Source organism: Carassius auratus, chromosome 8 (assembly GCF_003368295.1).
Source record: "Carassius auratus strain Wakin chromosome 8, ASM336829v1, whole genome shotgun sequence".
NCBI lineage: Eukaryota > Metazoa > Chordata > Actinopteri > Cypriniformes > Cyprinidae > Carassius > Carassius auratus.
Genome location: NC_039250.1, coordinates 29484384 through 29505437, shown reverse-complemented (window position 1 = coordinate 29505437; position 21054 = coordinate 29484384). Strand labels below are relative to the sequence as shown.

The following is a 21054-nucleotide window of genomic DNA, read 5'->3' as shown; positions in this document are numbered from 1 at the left end:
AAGAAGGATGCCATCAAGGTGGTCCCTACTCGTGGAAGAGAGTCCGGGTTCTACAGCCAGTATTTCATCATTCCAAAGAAGGATGGAGGGTTGCATCCCATTTTAGATCTGGATCAATTGAACCTCTCAGTCGTGCGACTGAAGGATGCTCACACTCAAACAGATCGTGTCTCAGATCAGGTCAGAGGACTGGTTTGTCACGATCAAGCTAAAAAACGCATACTTCCATATCTCCATCCTTCCTCATCACAGGAAGTTCCTGAAGTTTGCTTGGGGATAAAGCTTACCAATATCGGGTTCTTCCTTTCAGCCTTGCACTCTCATCCCACACTTTCACCAAGTATGTAGATGCTGCTCCGGCTCCTCTTTGACTCCAGGGCATTTGCATACTCAACTACACTGATGATTGGATGATATTAGCTCATTCAGAGCAGGTAAATGCATAAAACACATAAAAACATGTCTATGGTCTTCAATGCTTACTGTTGTCCTAAGCAATTTGTCTCTGCTGTCTGTTGAATGTGAACTGACAGAGACTTGATTATGATGAGATCATATCAGTGTTTAACCAAGATGTAAACATAAGTTCAATATTTTCTCAATGTTTATAGGTTAATAGTAATGTATATATAATGGCAATTCATCTAATGTTGACCCTTGTGAAAAATAAATATACCTAAATGTATTTGAAAAAAATCATGCTTTGTATATTACAAATATTTTTTTATATGTATGTACATAATAAAATGTCCAGCAGTTGTACTTTTAGTGTACTAAAATGGTATACTTAAAGCCGCTAAATTGGAACAACTAATTTTGTACTTTATGCACTTTAATTGTGCAGAAGTACAATTAAAGATATACTTAGTACGTTTTACTATATGTAACTATTTACTTAACATTCAACACTGATGGAAAAAGTATTTTAAAAAGAAGTCTCTTTTTTTACTTTTTTTTACCGTAATTTGGCAAGCAGCTTTCATACAGTACTTTTTGTTTTGCCCACCCTGTTTTATGAAAGCCCTCCCACTTAAACAATTCTGGGTTCGCCCTGCAGGGCACCATACAGACTTTATTGAAGAATTTGCAGATTTTCTTTCTGAGTTCGTTCTGGATGCAGATAAAGTTTAATTGTTAGCAATTTTAATATCTTTGTTGATAATGAAAAAGATGCATTGGGATCAGCATCTATAGCCTTATTCTAATCTTTATTGGAGTTCTAGACTAGCAACTAAAACCTCTCAACCAGGATTCCTAAATCATTAGTTTTGACACTAATGGAAGACAATATCAGGATGGTAAGGGAAAAGCCAAAGAGTAATAGAATATGACATTAGCCCCTTTCACACACAGTCACATTGGTAAATTAGTGTTAAGTGAAAAAAATACCAAATGTACTGATAAATCAATTCTGGTAGTTGTAGCATAACCAGTTAATTACCAGTCATGCTCGAGGCAATTACTATGTGTAAACGAAGAACATGATTACCTGTATGGGCATGTAGATGGATAGAACATGCTGATGTAAGACGTCTGCTTTGGGCTCTGTTGGAACTGTTTACAGTAAGCGTCTCTGCTTTTAATTGTTTTTCTACGTAAACCTGAGCTAGACAAACCACTGACTGATCATTGCAGCACATCTCATGCCTGAGACCCTGCCTTCTTTTCTTTTTATCAGCAGTGCAGCTCCGTTGTTACTATTGTGTACTAAAGTAACTAGAACACTGTTGTTATCTATTATCATGTGTTTTTAAGTGCAAAAGAAAGTTCTGTGTGATCGAAATAGTACAGTTCTTAATTTGTTTCTTCCTACACATACAGATACACTCTTGTAAACATTAGAGATTGTTTTTTGTTTTTCCTCCTCTTTTCTTGAAACATAAAAAATACTGTAAGTACAGGGTAAAATGTTGATATGAGCTGACTAATAGTTAAACTGCTACCATTTAAGTTTTAAACCTGTACCACAGACGTATCAGACTTGGTCTCTGGAACATGAAATATTGTGTTGAGACTGATCTACTGAAATTCAGTATGACATTTTCTAATTTCACAGCACATAAGAGTAATGATGTGGCTCAGCCAATAGGAGCAGTCCATTTGAATAGAGGCATACGGTCAGCATTTATGCCAGATTTGAGCAGATTACTCTAAATCAGATTACTGCATCCCCAACCCTGCTATAAAAAGCAAGGTTATTAAAGGCTTAGCTGCATATAATGCCATCCCCATTTATGAAATGCATCACATTATACTGTATTTTGTTTTATTTTAAAGTGCTTATCCTGATCGTTCTTAAATGCCACATGATACTACTACTAAAAGACATCCATGTGGAAAATCATGTATTAAAAAATATAAATAACTTGCTTGCTGTGCTTCTCTACAGTATGTTGGAATAGATTAAATAACTAAGCACAAAAAATAATAATAGCACAAAATTTACAATTAATTGTCTTTACTACTATGAACCCACAATGTTGTATAAATGGACAAATATAATTGGAGATCCATCACTGGAATACAGTTTTTAAGAAATTAACACATTAAAGTGACCCTGCAATGCAACACTGGATTGATCCCAGGAACAGTGGCAGTAATTCTTGACTTTATAGAAATACAGTTTCATGATTCAACAAGACAAAATAATTATGTGTACTTTAATAAAAAATAAATAAAAGATGGTTAATATCTTTGTCACGCTGATCATAATAAGTAAACTGGCTGGTAAAAGTGAAGCACTTCTGTAATGCAGGTAATAGTGCGACAGCTTTGCCAGCAGCTCTCATGGGATGTTTTATGTAGCTGCAAAACACATTCGTCAGAGAACATATCCTGGACAACAAATTCTCAAAAGGATTGTCATCCACCGTGGGCAATTTTGCACCTGCAGCACCTGATTCCAAGAACAGAACAGTTAGTTAATTTACCATGTAGTAGAGATTAAGAAAGTTGCATGGCCCTTCAGTCTTTTTCTTGTCACACTCTGTAAAGCCTTGTCCTGGTTCATCTCAAAGCCTATGGACTGAACTGAATAGTTGGCTATTCTAATTTGATGCAGGTTATTAATTCAACAAAGATGATGAGCTGACTCCACATTCAGCTTGTCCTTGTAAAACCTTGATCCTTGTTTCAGAACACCTAAGCCTCCTTGCACAACAAAGAGCATGTCTGCAACATCCAGTATGGTAATATTTGATTTGACTTACACTTACATTACTTACATAACCTGTTGGCAATATAGGTCCTATCTGTCCTTGTCAAAAACAATGTCTGTTGTTCTTTAATCTACTGAATTTATGAAATAGACATATACTGAGCATATATCTTTTTCCCATGTTCAATCTCTGTACTAGCTGGGTTAGTTACTAGTATGGGTTGGTAGTATTTGTGGGAGAGCTCCTAGAAAAGTGGGATCTGTTGAGGCCTCTGTCTCCTTGGTAAAGTCTGAGTTAGGGATGCAAGGGCCCAATAAACCCGGTGGGTAATTGATCAGGGTATATTGTGTTCCTAGTCTCTAAGTAACAGTGCTACCCAGTGTGCCTCTGACTCTCCATGGAGTAACATCTCAGTCAAGCTGCTGGTGATAATTAGCTGTGGGCTTGAGACTGCCTCCCTTAACCCCTCCCACAGATGTTTTGGTGGTCCCTTGTCTACTTGCCTTTCATTTGTTCCCTTTATATTATTTTGTGACAGGCCTTGCATGTAACCAGGGGGGATTTGGGCAGTGAGTGTTGTTGAGAGTACATGTAGTAAACGAAAACAAGTGCTGTGTTAGCTGCTTATGAGACAAAGTGTATGATGCAACTAAACTGCTGAGAGACCCATGTCATTCCCCTTGTCTTGCTATGGCAGCAGAGGACGATTTCAATGAAGTCTCTTTTAGCACACTTATATGCTTTGAGCAAAATTAATAAACTGTTACTGTACACTGAAGGTGTTATTGACAATTGGATGAGCTTTTGGGGCAGACCTGACCTGTTGAAAAGAGATGGTCTTCATCCTGGGATGGTGCCACTCTTCTCTCTAGAAATATGGCAAATAGTCTTAGTGTTTATACTTGACTAACTGGGGCCCAGGTCAGGAAGCAGACCGACTGGCTAAACCGACCGTCTGCTAGCTGCCTCACGTCACAGAGGTCAGCTAATTCTCAGCACATAGAGACTCTTTCACCTAGATATCACACTATAGAGACTGTGTCTGTTCCCCGAACTAGAAAATACTAAAAAAAACAATTTAAGAGTAACAATTTAATTGAGGTTCAACAAACAAAAAACAGATGCAATACAGATAAACAAATTATAAAGTTTAGCTTATTGAATATCAGATCCCTTTCCCTGTTTGATAGAAACCTGGCTAAAACCTGATGATTACATTATTTTAAATGAGTCTTCTCCCCAAGATTACTGTTATAAACATGAGCCATGTCCAAAAGGTAAAGGGGGAGGTGTTGCTTCAATTTATACAAATATTTTCAGGATTTCTCAGAGGGCAGGCTTCAAGTATAACTCGTTTGAAGTAATGGTGCTACATAAAACATTATCCAGATAAATGAGTGATAAATCCACTGTGATGTTTGTACTGGCTACTGTATACAGGCCACCAGGCCACCATACAGACTTTATTAAATATTTTATATCTGAGTTAGTGCTGGATATATCCCCAAAACCTTCAAACTGGCTGTTATTAATTCTCTCATAAAAAACAAAAAACAAACACAAGACCCCAAAGAACTAGTTAATTACAGGCCAATCTCTAACCTCCCTTTTCTGTTCAAGATACTAGAAAAGATAGTATCCTCAAAATTATATTCCTTCTTAGAGGAAAAATTGTATCTGTGAGGATTTCCAATCAGTATTAAGACTACTCTCCCTAGAGTTACAAAAGACCTGCTCTTATCATCTGATCATGTTTGTATCTCTCTATTAGTGCTACTGGATCTTAGCGCTCCATTCAACACTATTGACCACAACATTATTTTGCATAGACTAGAAAACTTTGTTGGCATTAATGGAAGTGCATTAGTATGGTTTAAATCGTACTTATATGACCGCCATCAATTCATAGCAGTGAATGAAGATGTATCATATCGATCACAAGTGCAGTATGGAGTACCTCAAGGCTCAGTACTAGGGCCACTACTTTTCACGCTTTACGTTACCCTTGGGAGATATCATCAGGAAACGATATAAAAAAACTGGATGATGAGTAATTTCTTACTGCTAAATTCTGAAAAAACAGAGGTGTTAATTAAAGGACCTAAAAACTCTGCTTGTAATAACGTAGAACACTGTCTAAGACTTGATGGCTGCTCTGTCAATTCTTAGTCATCAGCTAGTAACCTAGGTGTGCTATTTGATAGAAATCTGTCCTTAGAAAGCCACGTTTCTAGCATTTGTTAAACTGCATTTTTCCATCTCAAAAATATATCTAAATTTCGGCCTATGCTCTCAATGTCAAATGCAGAAATGTTAATCCATGCCTTTATGACCTCAATGTTAGATTTTTGTAATGCTTTATTGGGTGGTTGTTCTGCACGCTTAATAAGCAAACTCCAGTTAGTCCAAAATGCAGATTCCTATTAAAGAAACTGTTTTAAAGTTTTTTTCAGTCAAGAGTATTGAGAAATCTTTTTCTTTGTGTTTGATGTTTTATTAAAATTAAAGGAATAATTCACCAAAATATTTAAAAAGGGTTGGTGTCTTATTTTTTACCAACTATAGAGGCTATACATAAACCTTGTGTGTTTTGACAGTATTAACTCAAAACATAACTTAGTTCAGTAATCATGCAGTTTTAAAGGGCTTTGCATGCACTTTGAGCGTGCTCAGAAAAAAACCCAAGTCATAACAGCACATGAATTAAATATTTAAATAATCAGTAAGGTTTTAAAGCAGATGCAAAAGAAAGTACTTTTGTGAATAAGTGCAGTGTCGTCAGAGTAACTCTACCGCTGAGTTAATACTGATGTTAATGTATGTCGCAGTATAATTTGGCGGCACCAGAACATCGCACACCCCTACCTTCAAAAAATGCAGACCGCAAGGGCACTTTAGTGTCGGACCTCAAAGGGACAGGGGCTCAAGCCCCCACCACAACCCCCCCCCCCCTCCCAAGACCACAGGAAACAGATGACTCTTCTGCACAATCTCTCAAGGTTTTTTCTCCATTCTGTCACTGATGGAATTTTGGTTCCCTGCCGCTCTCGCCTCAGGCTTGCTTAGGTGGGGACACTTCATTTATGTTGATATTGTTGACTTGATTGAAAATGATTGCACAGATACAATTTAAACTGAACTGAACTGTATGATGACATCACTGAATTCAATGATGAACTTCCTTTAACTGCCATTTATTGCAATTATTAATGTGCATTGACACACTGTTTTCCTAATTAATGTTATTCAGTTGCTTTGACACAATCTGTTTTGTTTAAAGCGCTATATAAATAAAGGTGACTTAACTTGACTTGAAGCCAAATAACCAGAACATTAATAATAACGTACTCGTGGGAACGAGTACTGCGTCTTGATTATATGCTATAGGAAAAAGCCTTTTTTCTACTGAACTGAAGCCTTTTCACAGCCTTTTCAGCGGAGCTGCCCAAACCTTGGGCGACGAAGCCCGCAAAAGCCTGACAAAGTTGGGCAGAATAGGTGGGGTATCTGGCAATATGAGCAGATGTCCTCACTGGATTCTCAGGTTACTTCGATTGAAGCGACAACTGAGTCGTGCAGCTACATAGCACGGCTAGCAACACAGTACTCGTTCCTGTATCTCAGGGAACAGATGTTATTTTAGTAACCGTGTATGTTCCCTTTCAATACTACACTCATACTGTGTCTTGCTAAAATGCTATGGGAACACCGTACAATCACACCATGCTAATGTGGTGGAACAACTAAAAGTATCAAACTTCCATAAGCAACCAATGCCCATAGAGAAGTTAACAACAACCCAAGGCTAAGACGGGCTGAGCTTCCTAAGGTCACATCCAGCCTGGTTAATTGTTCCAGAGTACTCCTGTAACTCTGACAGCTAGGAGTCGAGTGGCTAACAGGTGAACTAATGCCCTAGAGCTTGAGTGTGATATGGCCAATGGCTCCCTCCCAGATCTGTTTACATAGCCCATGTCTCTTCAAGTGGAAAGGACCCTGGCCCATAGGTTGGTGCTGAGAATGCCATATTGTCCCGTTCGCTTGAGAGAGGAGATCCTGTCTCAGCAGAACGGGCCAAGAGGCTGCTACCAACAGGTGAATTAGCTCTGATAGCCTCAGTTGGTACATCCAAAGGGGGGCCATCAGGAGAACCTTGTGTTTTTGTTCTCTTATTCGCCTGTGGGACCAAGGCGATCAAGGGAAAAGCTTAAAGGAGGATTTTGGGCCAATTGTGGGCCAACGTGTCCCTGGTTTTTGAGAAATAAATTGGGCATTGAGAGTTGTCCTCTGATGAGAAAAGATCCACCTCTGCCTTACCGAAGATCTCCCAGGTCCTCTGAACCATCTGCGGATGGAGCATTCACTGCCTTGAGGGGACATTGCTCCTTGATAACATATCCGCTCCCTGGTTCAATTTGCCCAGTATATGCACAGCTCTCAACAAGCGCAGGTTGAGTTAAGACCATTCCAGGAGGTGCTCTACCAGAGTGAAGAGATGCTTTGAGGAGAGGCATTCCTGGTGATTTGTGTAGGACACCACAGAAAGGACAGGCCTGATTACACTAAAAAGACTACACTTTTAGGACAGGCAGGAGTTCTTCCAGGTGGCTAGTGCAGTTACTCAGGCCTGACTCACCTTGATCTGCTACTGTCCATGAAACCACGCATGCGATGGATCCCATGGTTTCAACAGTACTGTAGAAGGAACATACGAAGCACACTCAACTGTAGTGCTGGCAATGCCGCCGCCATGAAGCCCTGAAACACTTCGATAGGGCGAGTAGTAGCAATTTCGAAGGATGTCGTCAAACTCCATATGGCCAGAGCCTGTTCTGGCACCATGTCAGCTCTCATTTGGGCGGAGTCAAAAATTGTCACCAGGAATTATATATTCTCTGGCTAGGGAACAATGTGTTCTTGGCAAAACAGACCCTGAGTCCCAGGCACTCCAGATGACTGAGGAGGAGGGTCCTGTGTGATATTAATTCTGCCTCCAACTGGGCCAGAACGAGCCAGTCATCAAGGTAGTTAAGAGTCCAGATTCCTATCTGTCTCAGAGGGGAGAGAGCCACATTGAGGAGAAGAAATCTGAGAATCCTGTGGCTAACGTCCGCTTATATAGCCAGATGCCCCACCCATTCTGGTGGGCTTTGTCACCATAGGGCCATTGTTTACATTTTTTATAAAATGCACGAACCAATGGCCGTTGATGTTCTCTTTTATAATAATTATTGGCTGATAGAAATGTTAAAATTTTTTTTTTATTTTAGATAAGATCAAGACCCTGGATCACGTCATGATCTATTCTATCATGCAATGCTCAAAACTATGGACAAGCCAGTTCCACTGTAGAATAACCTCTGAATCATTTTTTTAGCTGGTTCATTAAAACTATACAAATCAGGAAACTGATCAGACTTCTTAATCACTTTTAGCAAATATGAGGGAGGCGAATGGTAATGAAAATATAAAAATAATCTATTTAATCTCACAACTCTCGTAATTACGGCTTTTAGCAAGCATTAGGGAGGTGAATGTTGCTTCTCAAATGGAAGGCTGCATCCTAACATTCAGATGATCTCAGTACCCACTTGTTTTCTTTCAGTTTATTTTCGTGAATTTAAATGTGAGCAGCCTTCCATTTGAGAGGCACCCATAGGTTAGTCTCACATCTCATGTAGCCAGACCTTCAAACTAAAGGTCTTAAATCTATGGCAGCTTTCATTGACCAAGGCCCACCCATGAGGCTGTTTGTCAACATGTCAAACAGCCAATCACAGTTAGTTTCGTTCATCGTCACGTTTCGGTGCGTGGAAATGTCACCACAATAACAGACCGGTTTGTAAAACTCTCTGACATATTTTAAAGATTCTATGCCGCAAACTTTAAATATTTCACAGACTTTTGAAAATCCAGCATTTAGTTGATCCTGATAAGCACTCATTGTCACAGTAGTAAACACTAGGCTTTCTTCTTTCATGAGGGGGTTTGTTTCCAGGTGAAACATCAAAGAACGTGACACACACGTCTCACAGAAATCCTGTAGAATTCAACCAATCCGATGAAGACTTCAACACTTTTGTGTGCCATATACATCAGATGTTCAGCCAACAATCCGTGTGTGTGACGTCTGAGGCTGAGACTACCCATAGATAAGCTTTGTTGAACTGAAAAGGGCTCTGAATGAGGAGTCGATTCCCCTTGATTCCCAGCCCTAGCGACTCTGGCCCTGTCCTAAATGGAGCACTTCTTGTGCTCTTACGGCCTTACCGTGTCTGTTAAGACCACAAGAACGTAGGGTGTTCCATTAGTCATTTAAGCATTCATAAGGGGTGCTCCCTTTGGGGCCGTTATGCACCATCGATCCACACTTCTGTAACGACACCTGACATCAGAATGCGACGTGTAATGTACGAGTCGAAAACGCTAGGCACGTTATACTTTCACTGAAGCAAGCAAACGGTCTCGGCGTCAGCACGGAAAGTGAGTAACTAACTGATCTCTGCTTCATTACAGTTTGCACATATGTTTTTGTCGCAAATGTTGATCTTCCTTCAAAACAGCCGGTAAAAGGGTCACGCGATAGCGCGCGTCATCACTTCGACACGGAATTAGATCTGGCTTTTGTTCACACAGCGCTCGTCCCGGGTTGAACCCCCCAATGTTACTAGGTCCCCGACCCGGGTTCAATTTGGTAATCAATACCGGGACGTGGTTGCTTTCACACAGAAGGCGACCCGGCAATGTTCCGGAAATATTGCGGGTCTGACGTGCAGTGTGAAAGGGGCTTAGGTCTGTGAGACAGGTGTGAGTTTGGTTACAGAATGTGGTTTTCACACTCGTAAATAAACTTACTGTGTGTGAACGTAACTGTATTAAATTCCCAAATACAGGGGGACTGACAACCATATTCTGCTGCTGTGTGAGAACACTTCACTACACCATAACCAGTGTTGGGAGTAACGCATTACAAAAGTAGCGCATAACAGTAACATATTACTTTTTGCTGAAACGCAATAGTGTAAGGCATTACTAATCAATTTTCATTAATATTTTACTTGTAAGCGTTACAACACACTTTTAGGCTAAAATGTAATTGTTCAAAGAAAAAAAACTGCAAGACATTCACGAATCAAAAATGCAGCAGATAAGTTAATTTTGGGTCAAATTAACTCAAAAGTAATACAGGAGTCATGTAACGCATTACAGTTCAAAGACAGAAATATTGTAAAGTAAGGAATTACTTTTAAATGACATTAACGAATAATCTATAATACATTAGTTTGGAAGTACCTTGTAAACTGACCATAACACGTCTTATTATTACTGTTTTACGGCTGTTCGCAGACTCTTCACCATAATATGTCTGTAAACACTATGATTTATATTAAAAATTGTCCGTTACACTTTCATGAATAAATCTCTAAAGCCATTGACGGCGAATCCTAAACTCAAGCGAAACTAGATTTGGCGCTGAAACGGTCGAATCCGTTGCGTGGTGACGCAGGCGCAGCGTGGGGTTTCCCAGTCGTGAGAGCAGGGTCACCGCGCCCATCTCTGCTGTCTGATGGCTGGAGCGAGCGCCTGACACAGCGAGCGACGGAGAACGACGAGTGTGGGACCTCGCAGAAAGGCTACTTCGGACAGAGCATTGTGTTGACCACATTAACCACGAGGCATCTGCGTGAAGCTCGCGTTGTTTGGAGCAGAATCGGCGCGGTTGCAGCTGTCGCGGCTGCGGGTTCGGGGAGTGCCGCTCTCCGCTGACGGACTGACGGACTGTCTGCAGGTCGGGCAGCTGTGGATCTCTCCTCGCGGTGTACAGTCAATGATAGATACACAACGAACTGTACCGACACAACACAGGTCAGTGTTTATCGGCCGCTTTCTCTTTAACGCTCGCCTGATTGGCTTCATTTGGCTGTTCTGGGGTGGGGGCCTCTGCACTAGAATGTATAATGGTGCACTTATAATGATCGTTTATACACTATGTGCAGCAAATATCAAAAATGAATAATTCCTAGGCCACATTCGTGGTTTAGTATGTGTTAACTTCCTCAAATCACGGTCATGTGGCAGAGATGTGCTGTTAGCTGACTAGCTAATCGATGATCGATGTCAAATGCTGTCAGGTGATCTCTGCTCTCGCTAAAAGCAGGCGAGAGACAGCCGCGTTTTTGGCATGAAGCTGCTAAAACTGTCTCCTTTGGGCAACGAGTAACGTTTGGCCTTTTTAACGAATATAAATCCTGGTTTGCCGTGTTTTGAGCTTGCGTTGGTGCATATCTGACTGCTCATGATGATGAAGATGATGATGAAATGAACAGTGAAGATGGAGGATGAAGCCAAACTAGCTCCCCACTTCTCTTCATCAGTTTGTGACTCTAACGATCACCCGTGTCCCGGTGAAGCGTCGAAGGAGCGCTGGATTCCGCTCTTATTTCGGTGGCGGATGTGTGTGTGATTGAAGTGTTTCTGTTCGTGTGCCTTTGATCGGTTTGAACCGTGAGCCTGTGCTTTTAACGAACTTAAACGCCGGTTAATGGGATTTTCTCGATCTCTTTATCCCGTGTGTGTTGTGTGAACGAGGAAGAGCAGCTCCAGTGTGTTTTATCACATAATACACTCATACTGGTGTGATTGTGTGTTTAAAGCGCTTCTGCTGTCTGTGGCTCATGATGTTGTGCTGAAACATGTACGCGGGAGCGCGCTTGCGTGTGTGTGTGTGTGTGTGTGTGTGTCAGCAGTGTGTTCATGTACTGAATGAATGAATGTGTGTGTTCACGGCCTACAGCTGCTGCTGCAGCCAACAAGATGGCGACTGATGAAGACACATCCCTGCCTCACACACACACACACTCAGCCCATCTCGCGTGCTCTCATACACTACTGAATACATGACACGCGCTCTAATAGCATCTGTTATTATACAGCTGACGCTCAGAAATCACTTCTGAAACATCTATGCCCTCCCTCTCAAACACCACAGACTCGGGTCCTGCAGTCTTCCTCAGGATCCTCGTATAAATGAATCAGTCTTAATACTGAGCACACAATATAAAAGCATTCCCACAGACATGGAAATGAAGCTGTTATGGAAATATTTATTTTACTTAGTACAGTAATCTGACATCAGTATCTTTCACACCACTCAATCTGTCTGTATTATAAAGACCAAACATTTCTGATGTCTTTTCTGTAAGTGCCATCTACTGTCAGAAAGTGCATTTGCATGTTCGTTTAGCATGCCTGCTTTTTTTCTTATGAAATATTGTGGCTAGCAATAAGAGTTCAGGACTCTTAGCTCTGTTTAACATATTTTACAGTTTGCACCCCCCCCCCCCCCCCACGCCTGCACATGCGTCATATTTAGGATTTGAGCACATGAGGCTGCTGTAAGGGGGCTGTGCTTTGTTTCATGTAGTCTTATGTAACAAAACGTCAGCATCAGAATGAAATAAAAAGCCCTCATGCATTCATGAAAGACAGCAAACAAAGCTCTCTTTTTTTATTCATAATTCATTCGCTGGTCCACAGAAAGTATGTCAGATGTGGTGTGAAGTTTCTGTGACACTGTGCAGGAACTGCAGAGGAGAATCCATGTTTAGCTGAAACAGAGAAGAATGTAAAGTGCATGAGCTGCTTAAAGGCTCAGAACATACTCCTGAATGCATGCTACGCGAGCTCCGGTTCACGCATCGCTGCTTCTGTAATGTGTGCGGCTCATAACCCAGAGTCAGCACCGGGGCTTCCAGAGGCTTAAATGGCTTCTTTTTTATTTTTTGGTAATTTTCTCTTTCGGGTCAGGTGCTGTCATGAAACAGCAGTCTGAAACGAATCTTTCCGAGCGTCTTACCTGAATAAGAGCACGTCGGGTTTAATGTCAATCGCTTTTTAATGTAGCTATTGGCTGGTTATTGCAAGGCCGATGCGGTTCATTGGTCGTGTGCTTGTTTCTGCACTCGAATGCTTGTGCAAAGTGTCTTTTCTGCCCTTAGAGTCAGAAGAAATCTGAATCCGCTCAAGTGTAGTTTTCATACTCATTGATACTTCTGTGTTCGCTTGAAAATGTTCAAATTGGCATCGTTACAAAACATGCGAAGATGCTGAAAGTGTGTGAAACCTGTGAATATTTGTTGCGTGTTTTTTTTTCCTTGATCTCTTTTTATCCCACTTCATGTTTTCAGCCGCATCTCTGAATAGGATTACGTTGTTCCCATCCGCACATAGAGGCTTTTAGGATTATGGGTTTGGTCAGTGATAGTGCTGATTTGACTCGTGTCTGTTTTATCCAGCTCTCTCCACAGATGACATGCGCTATCAACATGTTGGATCTTTGATAATGCCTAAAGTTTGTGCCACTCCATGCTGTCGTGTACTGAAACTATGGCTCTCATGGCATATTTCTTTGTTTGATGTGTCAGTATTTGTAGATGCATTGCATAATCTGTATGAATGAAGAGGCCATCTAATCATCTAAATCAGGGGTAACCAGCACTGCTCCTGCAGATTTGAGCTCCAAAACCAATCAAAAACAACCTGGTCCACCTGATTAGGGGTGTTCAGGATACGTTTGGGCAGTGTCTACCAAATTACCAATGCATTCTACGGCGCCACTAAAGGGACACGGTTAGCTGCTTGCTAGTGGTAGCTTTTACATTACAGTGCATACAATTTCCATTACCACATAAACAGTGTAAGGAGAGATGACTGATAGGACGATGGCGAATGATTTGCCGATCCTGAGCACCACTGACGAACATCTAATCTTGTAAAATGTGCGGTAAGTACTGACTACGCTCCATAGTATTCACAGAGTATGTGTGATCGTGAAACTCGAAAGTGAAAGTAAGAATTAAGGTTTTTTATGATTAAGTTGTTTGTTGCGGTGACTGGGATCACGATGCCGTATACAGTATTCAAATTAGCTGAATGCGTTCAGAAAGTACAGTTACACACACACACAAAAAAATAATTTCACTAAGTTTTGTACCGGGGGGAAAAAAATAGTTATGTTTACAATTATAATCTTATATCAGCACAGTCGTCGCTTCCAACTTGAATTCAGTGGGTCATCTTGTTAATGCTATAATATATTACAGCAATAAAATAAAATTTCTTCGTGATCAAGAGCATGAACAACATCACATTAGACCACATCAATTCCAAAATGACATTTCCCTTAGGTTCAACTTCCAAAAGTGCATCCGTCTTTCCCCATGTTACATTCATTTAGCTGACTAGTGCTATGTTAACAAAAACATTAATGGCATTAATAAAAACACACTTAAGATGGTGAAAAATCTCAGCACCTTTTTTTTTTTCTTGTCGCGAACGCTGATCTTCCTTCAAAACGGCTGGTAAAAGAGTTGTGACACACTCATTACAGCATTAGTTCTGGCTTTTATTCACACAGAGCTCGTTCTGGGACTAAAGCCGGCAATGTTACTAGGTCCCCAACTCGGGATCGTTCACGGAATCAATCCCGGGACGTGTTTGCATTCATACAGAAGGTGGATCCAGCAATTTTCCGGGTCCAATGTGGTGTGAAAGGGGCTTAAGTCTGCAAGGTTTGTGAAATGAGTTGTTCATTAGACATTCAAAGAACAGTTTAAATCAGGGGTGGGGAACGTTAATCCTGGAAAGTCCCTGTAGAGTTTAGCTTCAACCCTAATCAAACACACCTGAACAAACTAATCAAGGTCTTCAGGATACAGGTAGGTTCTTTTTTTTCCGTTTTTTTTATTGGGAGCTAAACTCCCAATGTGTGCAGGCGCAGTCGTTCTGAGCACTGTCAAAATAAAAGTCCCACCACCACAAGTACATCGGCCAAACAGAAAAACATATTGGCCCATTCAGATATTTGAAAAATGTCAAATATTGGCAGATATATTGGCCAACCACTAAAGAAAACACACATTTCTATTGCACTGTTCTTCTAAAACAGTTGTCGCTTCCTGAACCAACATCCAACTCACTTCATGAAATGTAAGTAGTCTTTACTGTCAGGGGAGCGATGGCTCAACCTCTTGTGACTCCTGTTTAACGTGAGGAGCTGCGCTCATGCATCCCAGCGTTGGCTCGTGCCATCATGCTCATTTCCTCACAGGTCGTTTGGATACAGGTCTGTTATCTGACAGTCATGTGCTGTTTTGAATAAGCAAAGTGGACCACAGAAGGACAGTGCCACTGTGCAAGTCACCGGTGGTACACTAATACGCTTTTGCATGTGAAAACACATAATTTGCATTTGGAATAAATGCTTTGCTTTCTGTTGACATTGCTAGTGTTAAACTGAACGATAGGAGAAATGTGGCCAAACCTGATGCAAACCTGATGCATTCATGATTTGCTTTGTTTCGTGTGATTGTGTTCACTATAGAGAGCATCAGTGAACACCTTTTTTTTTTTTTTTTTCATTCTTATTTAACAATGAATTTGAAATCACAGTTTCTGTATAGAAAAGGTCCTTCAGGTCTCTGAACTGCAACTAAAACGGTCTCATTTGCGACCAAAAATACTAAATTGCGAGTGAAGTTTTTGCTGAGGTCACCACTGGCAACTAGTCCTATGTGATTACATGTTATAAATAAAAAATGTGCATGTAATGCCTTTTTTTTTCCTGATTTGTATGCAATCGCATCATTTGCTATGTTCACGTATTAAACTGAGATGATGCTCATCAAAGTTTTATTGGATAAAAGAGGTTCAGACAGTCCTCATCTCTGCCGCGCAGCAGCGCTGACACAAGTTGGTCTGAATTGGTCTGCTTTAACACTGTTGCCGTGGGTTTAAGCGACCCCAATAATGTGATATTTAGCCCCTAAAGTGCAAATTTTACTGGGGGGAACCCAACCAAAAAGTGTATTTTACCTGATTTCGATTTTTGGAGGATCCCCCTCAAAACTTGATTGGGCTAGTTTTGATGTGAAAACCTGGCAACCCCTGGCCCAAGACTTGAACCCACATTTTATAATCTGAAGAACCTTCTTTCACCACAAATGTCCTTTTGTTAAACGTAAAGGTTCTTCACATGTTAAAGGTTCTTTATGGAACCATTCTTCTATGGCATCATGAGGCACCTTTTATATTTAAGGGTGTATGACAACATTTGCCGGATGCATTGAGGAGGAGCCCAAACTACACTCTGGCCAAGTGATGCCTATGGTCCACGGTATTGGTGCAGACTCTGTGTCATTTACAATTCGTATATTTCAAGTTGGAAAAGATGTGTAGTTCCCACTTTAAATGAACCTTGGTTCCCAGGTCATGCTGATGAAGTCAAGAAAAGATGAAACCTAAACACATGACAGTATGATTGAAATGATAAAATGTAAAATAAAATAATAATAATAATAGAATAAATAAAATGTTTATTGTGGCACCTAAAAAAGTGTTTTTTCTTATAGGAGCCAATGGCTCCTTGGTTTTATTGTTCTGAGTGCTGTCCTTGATGTCAGCTTTGTAAAGATGTTGGATGTGCAGTGTAATGGCCATGTGTTTCTGGGGCATCTTCGTGGCAGTTTCAGGGAGAAATATTTGTGAAAGAGCAGAGTGTCCAGAGAAACCTGTTTGGTCGGAGGCAGGTGACACGTTTGTTTGCAGGAATGATCCAAGCTTGACAAGATCTGACTTCGTCTAGACAGCTGATGTTAAACGTGTTTTATTCTCAATTGTAGTAGTCCAGTGGGAAACTCCAACGACAGACAAGAGAAACGGTATGAGCAATTAGCTGTGCTCCAAAGCCTAAGCTGTCTATTGAGTATTGAATTAATTACATGTAAAATGGACATGTTCAACATCTGCCATCTTGGATGGACATTTTCTCATTGAGTTGGTGCATTCTGGGTTCATTCTCGTCGTCTTCCTGAACAATACTTGTGTTGCTGCTACCTAACAATAAGGCCATAATAAGCACAATCATAATCATCCTGCTAACCTTTTTAAATGGTATTAGCTCGGCCATGATGCCTGAACACTCACTAGGCTTTGAAACAGAGCCACACTCACATGACAATTCTTGCTTTGTATTAATTGCACAAAAGGCTTTTGAAAGTATGTATGATCCAGTTGAAATGTGAGTTGTGATTGTGTGTGACGTTCAGCTGTAATGTAAAACCGATCCACTGGACGCTTCACTGGCATCAGGCAGGTAACAACTGACCCACTTACTCATTAAAAACATGATTTCCCTAATCTAGGTCACCATGAAATCCATTTAGTTTTTACCAATTGTAGAATTAAGGGAAACATCAAAAAGCAAATAAATTGAAAGTTTCTTCAAAACATTCAAAAGATCTTCGTTTGTGTTCAGCAAAAGAAAGAAATTAATACAGGTTTTCAGGGTGAACTATCTTTTTAATGACAGTCGGCAGCATGTTTAGTTCGGTCTCTTTAAGCGCACGTCAGACCAAAGCGTGAATGTTACATTTTCTGTATGTAAGATTTTGACTCTACCACAGCATAAAAATACCTTAATATGTTTGCAGATATTTAAGAAACAAGCTAAGTTTACATGTTTATATGAAAAACAATGCTACAGTCAGTTATTCTCCTTTGGAAATGCTCGTTCCGGGCAAGAATGTCGGACTCTGTTTTGGTTTGTGAAACCCGTCCGCTGTCAGTTTACTCATTTGTATTTCACTTGATGATGCCAGTTGTGGAAAACACAGCGTATTTCATTTCATTCATCATCAAGTGTGCTCGTTCCTGTTGGTGTCGTCAATCTGGCAACCTGTGTGCGCGTAAAGTCTGATGAGGAGAGGCCACGTGAAGAAAACCCCTCTCTAATATTTTGAATTTGGACTGCAATACCTAGTTCAGCCACTCGGTGTCAATCCTACAGACAGCACCTTTAAGTGCAAGAATTAGAATAATTGTAATGAAAACAATGTTGTAATAGAAAGTATATTATTCCAGCAGAAAGGTTTATGAATCTAATAGCTGCCAACGCCTGAAGCTTTTAGATTCTAGGTTTTATTGAAAAAGAAAACATAATAAATTTGCTTCATAAAAATATTATACATGTGTATATTCTAAAATACTTTTGTTGCCAAAGATAAAGCATATAGTTTTATGGTTGTTGTGAAATCAGTGAAAAGTGTCCAGATGTGAACCGTACTAATGCAACCGTACCAGAAGCAGAAACTGAAGAGAATCTGTGACTGCTCTGGTGCTGTTTTCATCATAGCATTCATGTGTTGTCTTCTGTTGTTGTGCTCACTTTGATGGCTTAAAATAGAGCAGACTTGTGTTAGTGGTCTTTAATGGCCTGTTAATGGACATGCTGGCAGAATGATTCTCCCATGTCATTCTGTTCAACCACAAGTGAATTCACCACAATCGCTTTCGGTATGTCACGTGACCAACAGACTTAAACAAGTGCACTTCCCTTCAAATTCAGCTCAATCGTGCATCACATATGTCCCAGCTCTAACTCTGTGATTTAAGGCTTCATCACTGAATGAACACAGATCATAACATCTGATTGTGTTATAGTTCTGCCCGTGTTCAGTGGGGAAAGAGGAAATGAACGCTGTGTGATCAGGCCATCTTGAGTTCACTGCTGACCCTGTCCTGTGCTCTACACAAGAAAAGGAAAAGTGTGTACTAACCAGTGTTGAGTAATATGCATACATTCAGGGGAAAATAATAATAATTGATCTCACATTTTGATAGTTTTGGCTCTGCATTAAAATATAGGTCAGTAGAAAACATTTTTTTCTGTAGAATTGAAATATAGTTAATAACACATTCATAATAAAATTTGTTTATTTTACTATAATTAATAATTGAAAATCAGAAAAGTCCATTTGAAAAATATTTTCAACTTCATAAAATATGCAATATAAGCAGATTCATACTGTGTATCATACAGTTCATCTAACAGCTGAATTAATCAAAGCTGGCGATTGTTTTAAGACTTGTTTAAATGCAATGCAAATATAAGGCCAATAATATCGGTTGACCAATATTACAATGCTATATATATATATATATATATATATATATATATATATATATATCTTGTGTTTTTATATGCACAAATATCTCAAAATAAGTAACAGTATTTAATTTATTTTGAAACAATCCCATATGGTGACTTCTTGACGAAAACGATGGCAGACGGTCAGTGTTTTCGGCTGTTTTGATGGAGAAGCGCACACCAGACCTACTCATGTGATCTATTGGAAATCAATACATAATTGTTGAACGCAAACATTTGATATACTCCTCACTCAAATCTAGCAACCCAAATGAAACTCTAGTCACACATCAGCATTAGTGTGCACTCAGTAGTGTGTTGGTGCATTGCATTGGGGCTTTTTTTCTGTACCAGCTCAGCGCTGCACATCCTCTAAAACAACAGCTTATAAATAGATGTGCTATTGATGGCACAGGAAAACTCGGATGTTCGTCTTCCCTTCTTCACAGCCGGTCATGAGCTTTATGTGGTTGTGTAGTTGGTAACTTGTGTGTAGCTTTACCTCGAGGATGGATGTCCAGTGATGATGCTTGTGTTTGTTTGAAAGGGCAGAATGGAGTCAAAGAATCATGCTTTTAAGACATGCCTTCTAGCATCTTCATCATTTCCGTCCTCCTCCTCCTGCATTGTCCGTCTGTTCGCTGCGTGAGCTGCTGCTGGAGTGTGTCTGGAGGGGCATCGAGTGCTGTTAAATATTACATGCTTTGTGCTCGGTGAAGGGCTGCAGGCGCATGCTGTCAAACACACACACACACACACACAAAGCACTCAGGCCTATTCATTATGTGTGCATTTATTTGCTGGACACTCAATGCTTCATACATGTTATCACTTCAGGCTACAGACGGACACGCTTGTGTAGTGTCTAGTGGATGTGCATTCAGAGAGCATGATGGGAAATCAAATTCATTTGAACCTTTGTCGTCAGATGCCTGTTTTACTTTTGGACGTTGCTCTGAAATGAGCACAACTTAAAAATACTTACTTTTAAAATATAGTCCAACATAAATTCTGCCCAAGAATGTCTAGTACAAATTGTAATTTGGAATGCACTTGTATTATTTAATAATTAAGGTACAAAAGTTGCTGCGAATTATTCCAGAATGCTCAAGTTTGGTACATTAGTGTATTGAAGGTTAAAGGTCAAAAAAAAGAAGAAAAGTAACCAATTGTTAACCAATGATACATTGTTTCAGATTTTTGCTTCAGAGAGCAGTTAGTAGTAGATAAAGATGAGCTGTTTGTTTTGCAGATGGCCAATAATACATTTAATAATAGTCATACATTTGAAAAAAAAAAAATAGCTAAACTTTGGCATCCGTTGAGGTGGGACTCTGGTAATGTTAATTTAGTGGTCTAAAAAAACTTACAAGAGTAAATAAGAACTGGTTATTTCAGTATGTATTCTTTACTCTGTACTTCTAAAATGTTCTAAAAAGGGCAATCTTGTGTGTTTGAGGTCTGAGATGGGGAACGCTGAAGAGAGAGAGAGAGGGCAAGCATTTACCATTTCAGCTCATCGCTGCTGTCGTATCAGTCAGTATCATCTTAAACAGCCTGCGTGACACTTCATCGTTTATATCATGGGATTTGGGTTTTTGTGAAATCAAGATGTTCATTTTTATTTTATTGATTTTTTTTGTGTGTGTGTGGAAAATAATGGTTTTGGACTACAAGGTAATAAAAAAATAGACAAAACTAAAAGTAACTATAAAACAGCATGTAAATATCTTTCAAATAATTTCCATGTGAAACTTGCCCAAATTCTCCCCTGTCCCCCCTGTTTGGATCCCTGTCAAATTATTTATTTGACATGTTACTATACAGTTGTTAAAGACACTTAAACTATTGTGACTTTAATGAGTGTAGACAGATGTGGGAGAGAAATGACATGGTTCTTTAATCAAAGTT

At 39.9% G+C, this 21054-nt stretch overlaps 1 protein-coding gene across 1 annotated transcript in view; it reads left to right on the top strand.

Moving 5' to 3' along the window:
- Positions 1–10680: 10680 nt before the first annotated feature.
- Positions 10681–21054, top strand: part of gnb1a (guanine nucleotide binding protein (G protein), beta polypeptide 1a) — a 28273-nt gene continuing 17899 nt past the window's right edge. Inside the window, exon 1 of the mRNA XM_026270683.1 lies at positions 10681–11024. The gene's annotated coding sequence lies outside the window, so the exon portion shown is untranslated. The remainder of the gene's footprint in view (positions 11025–21054) is intronic.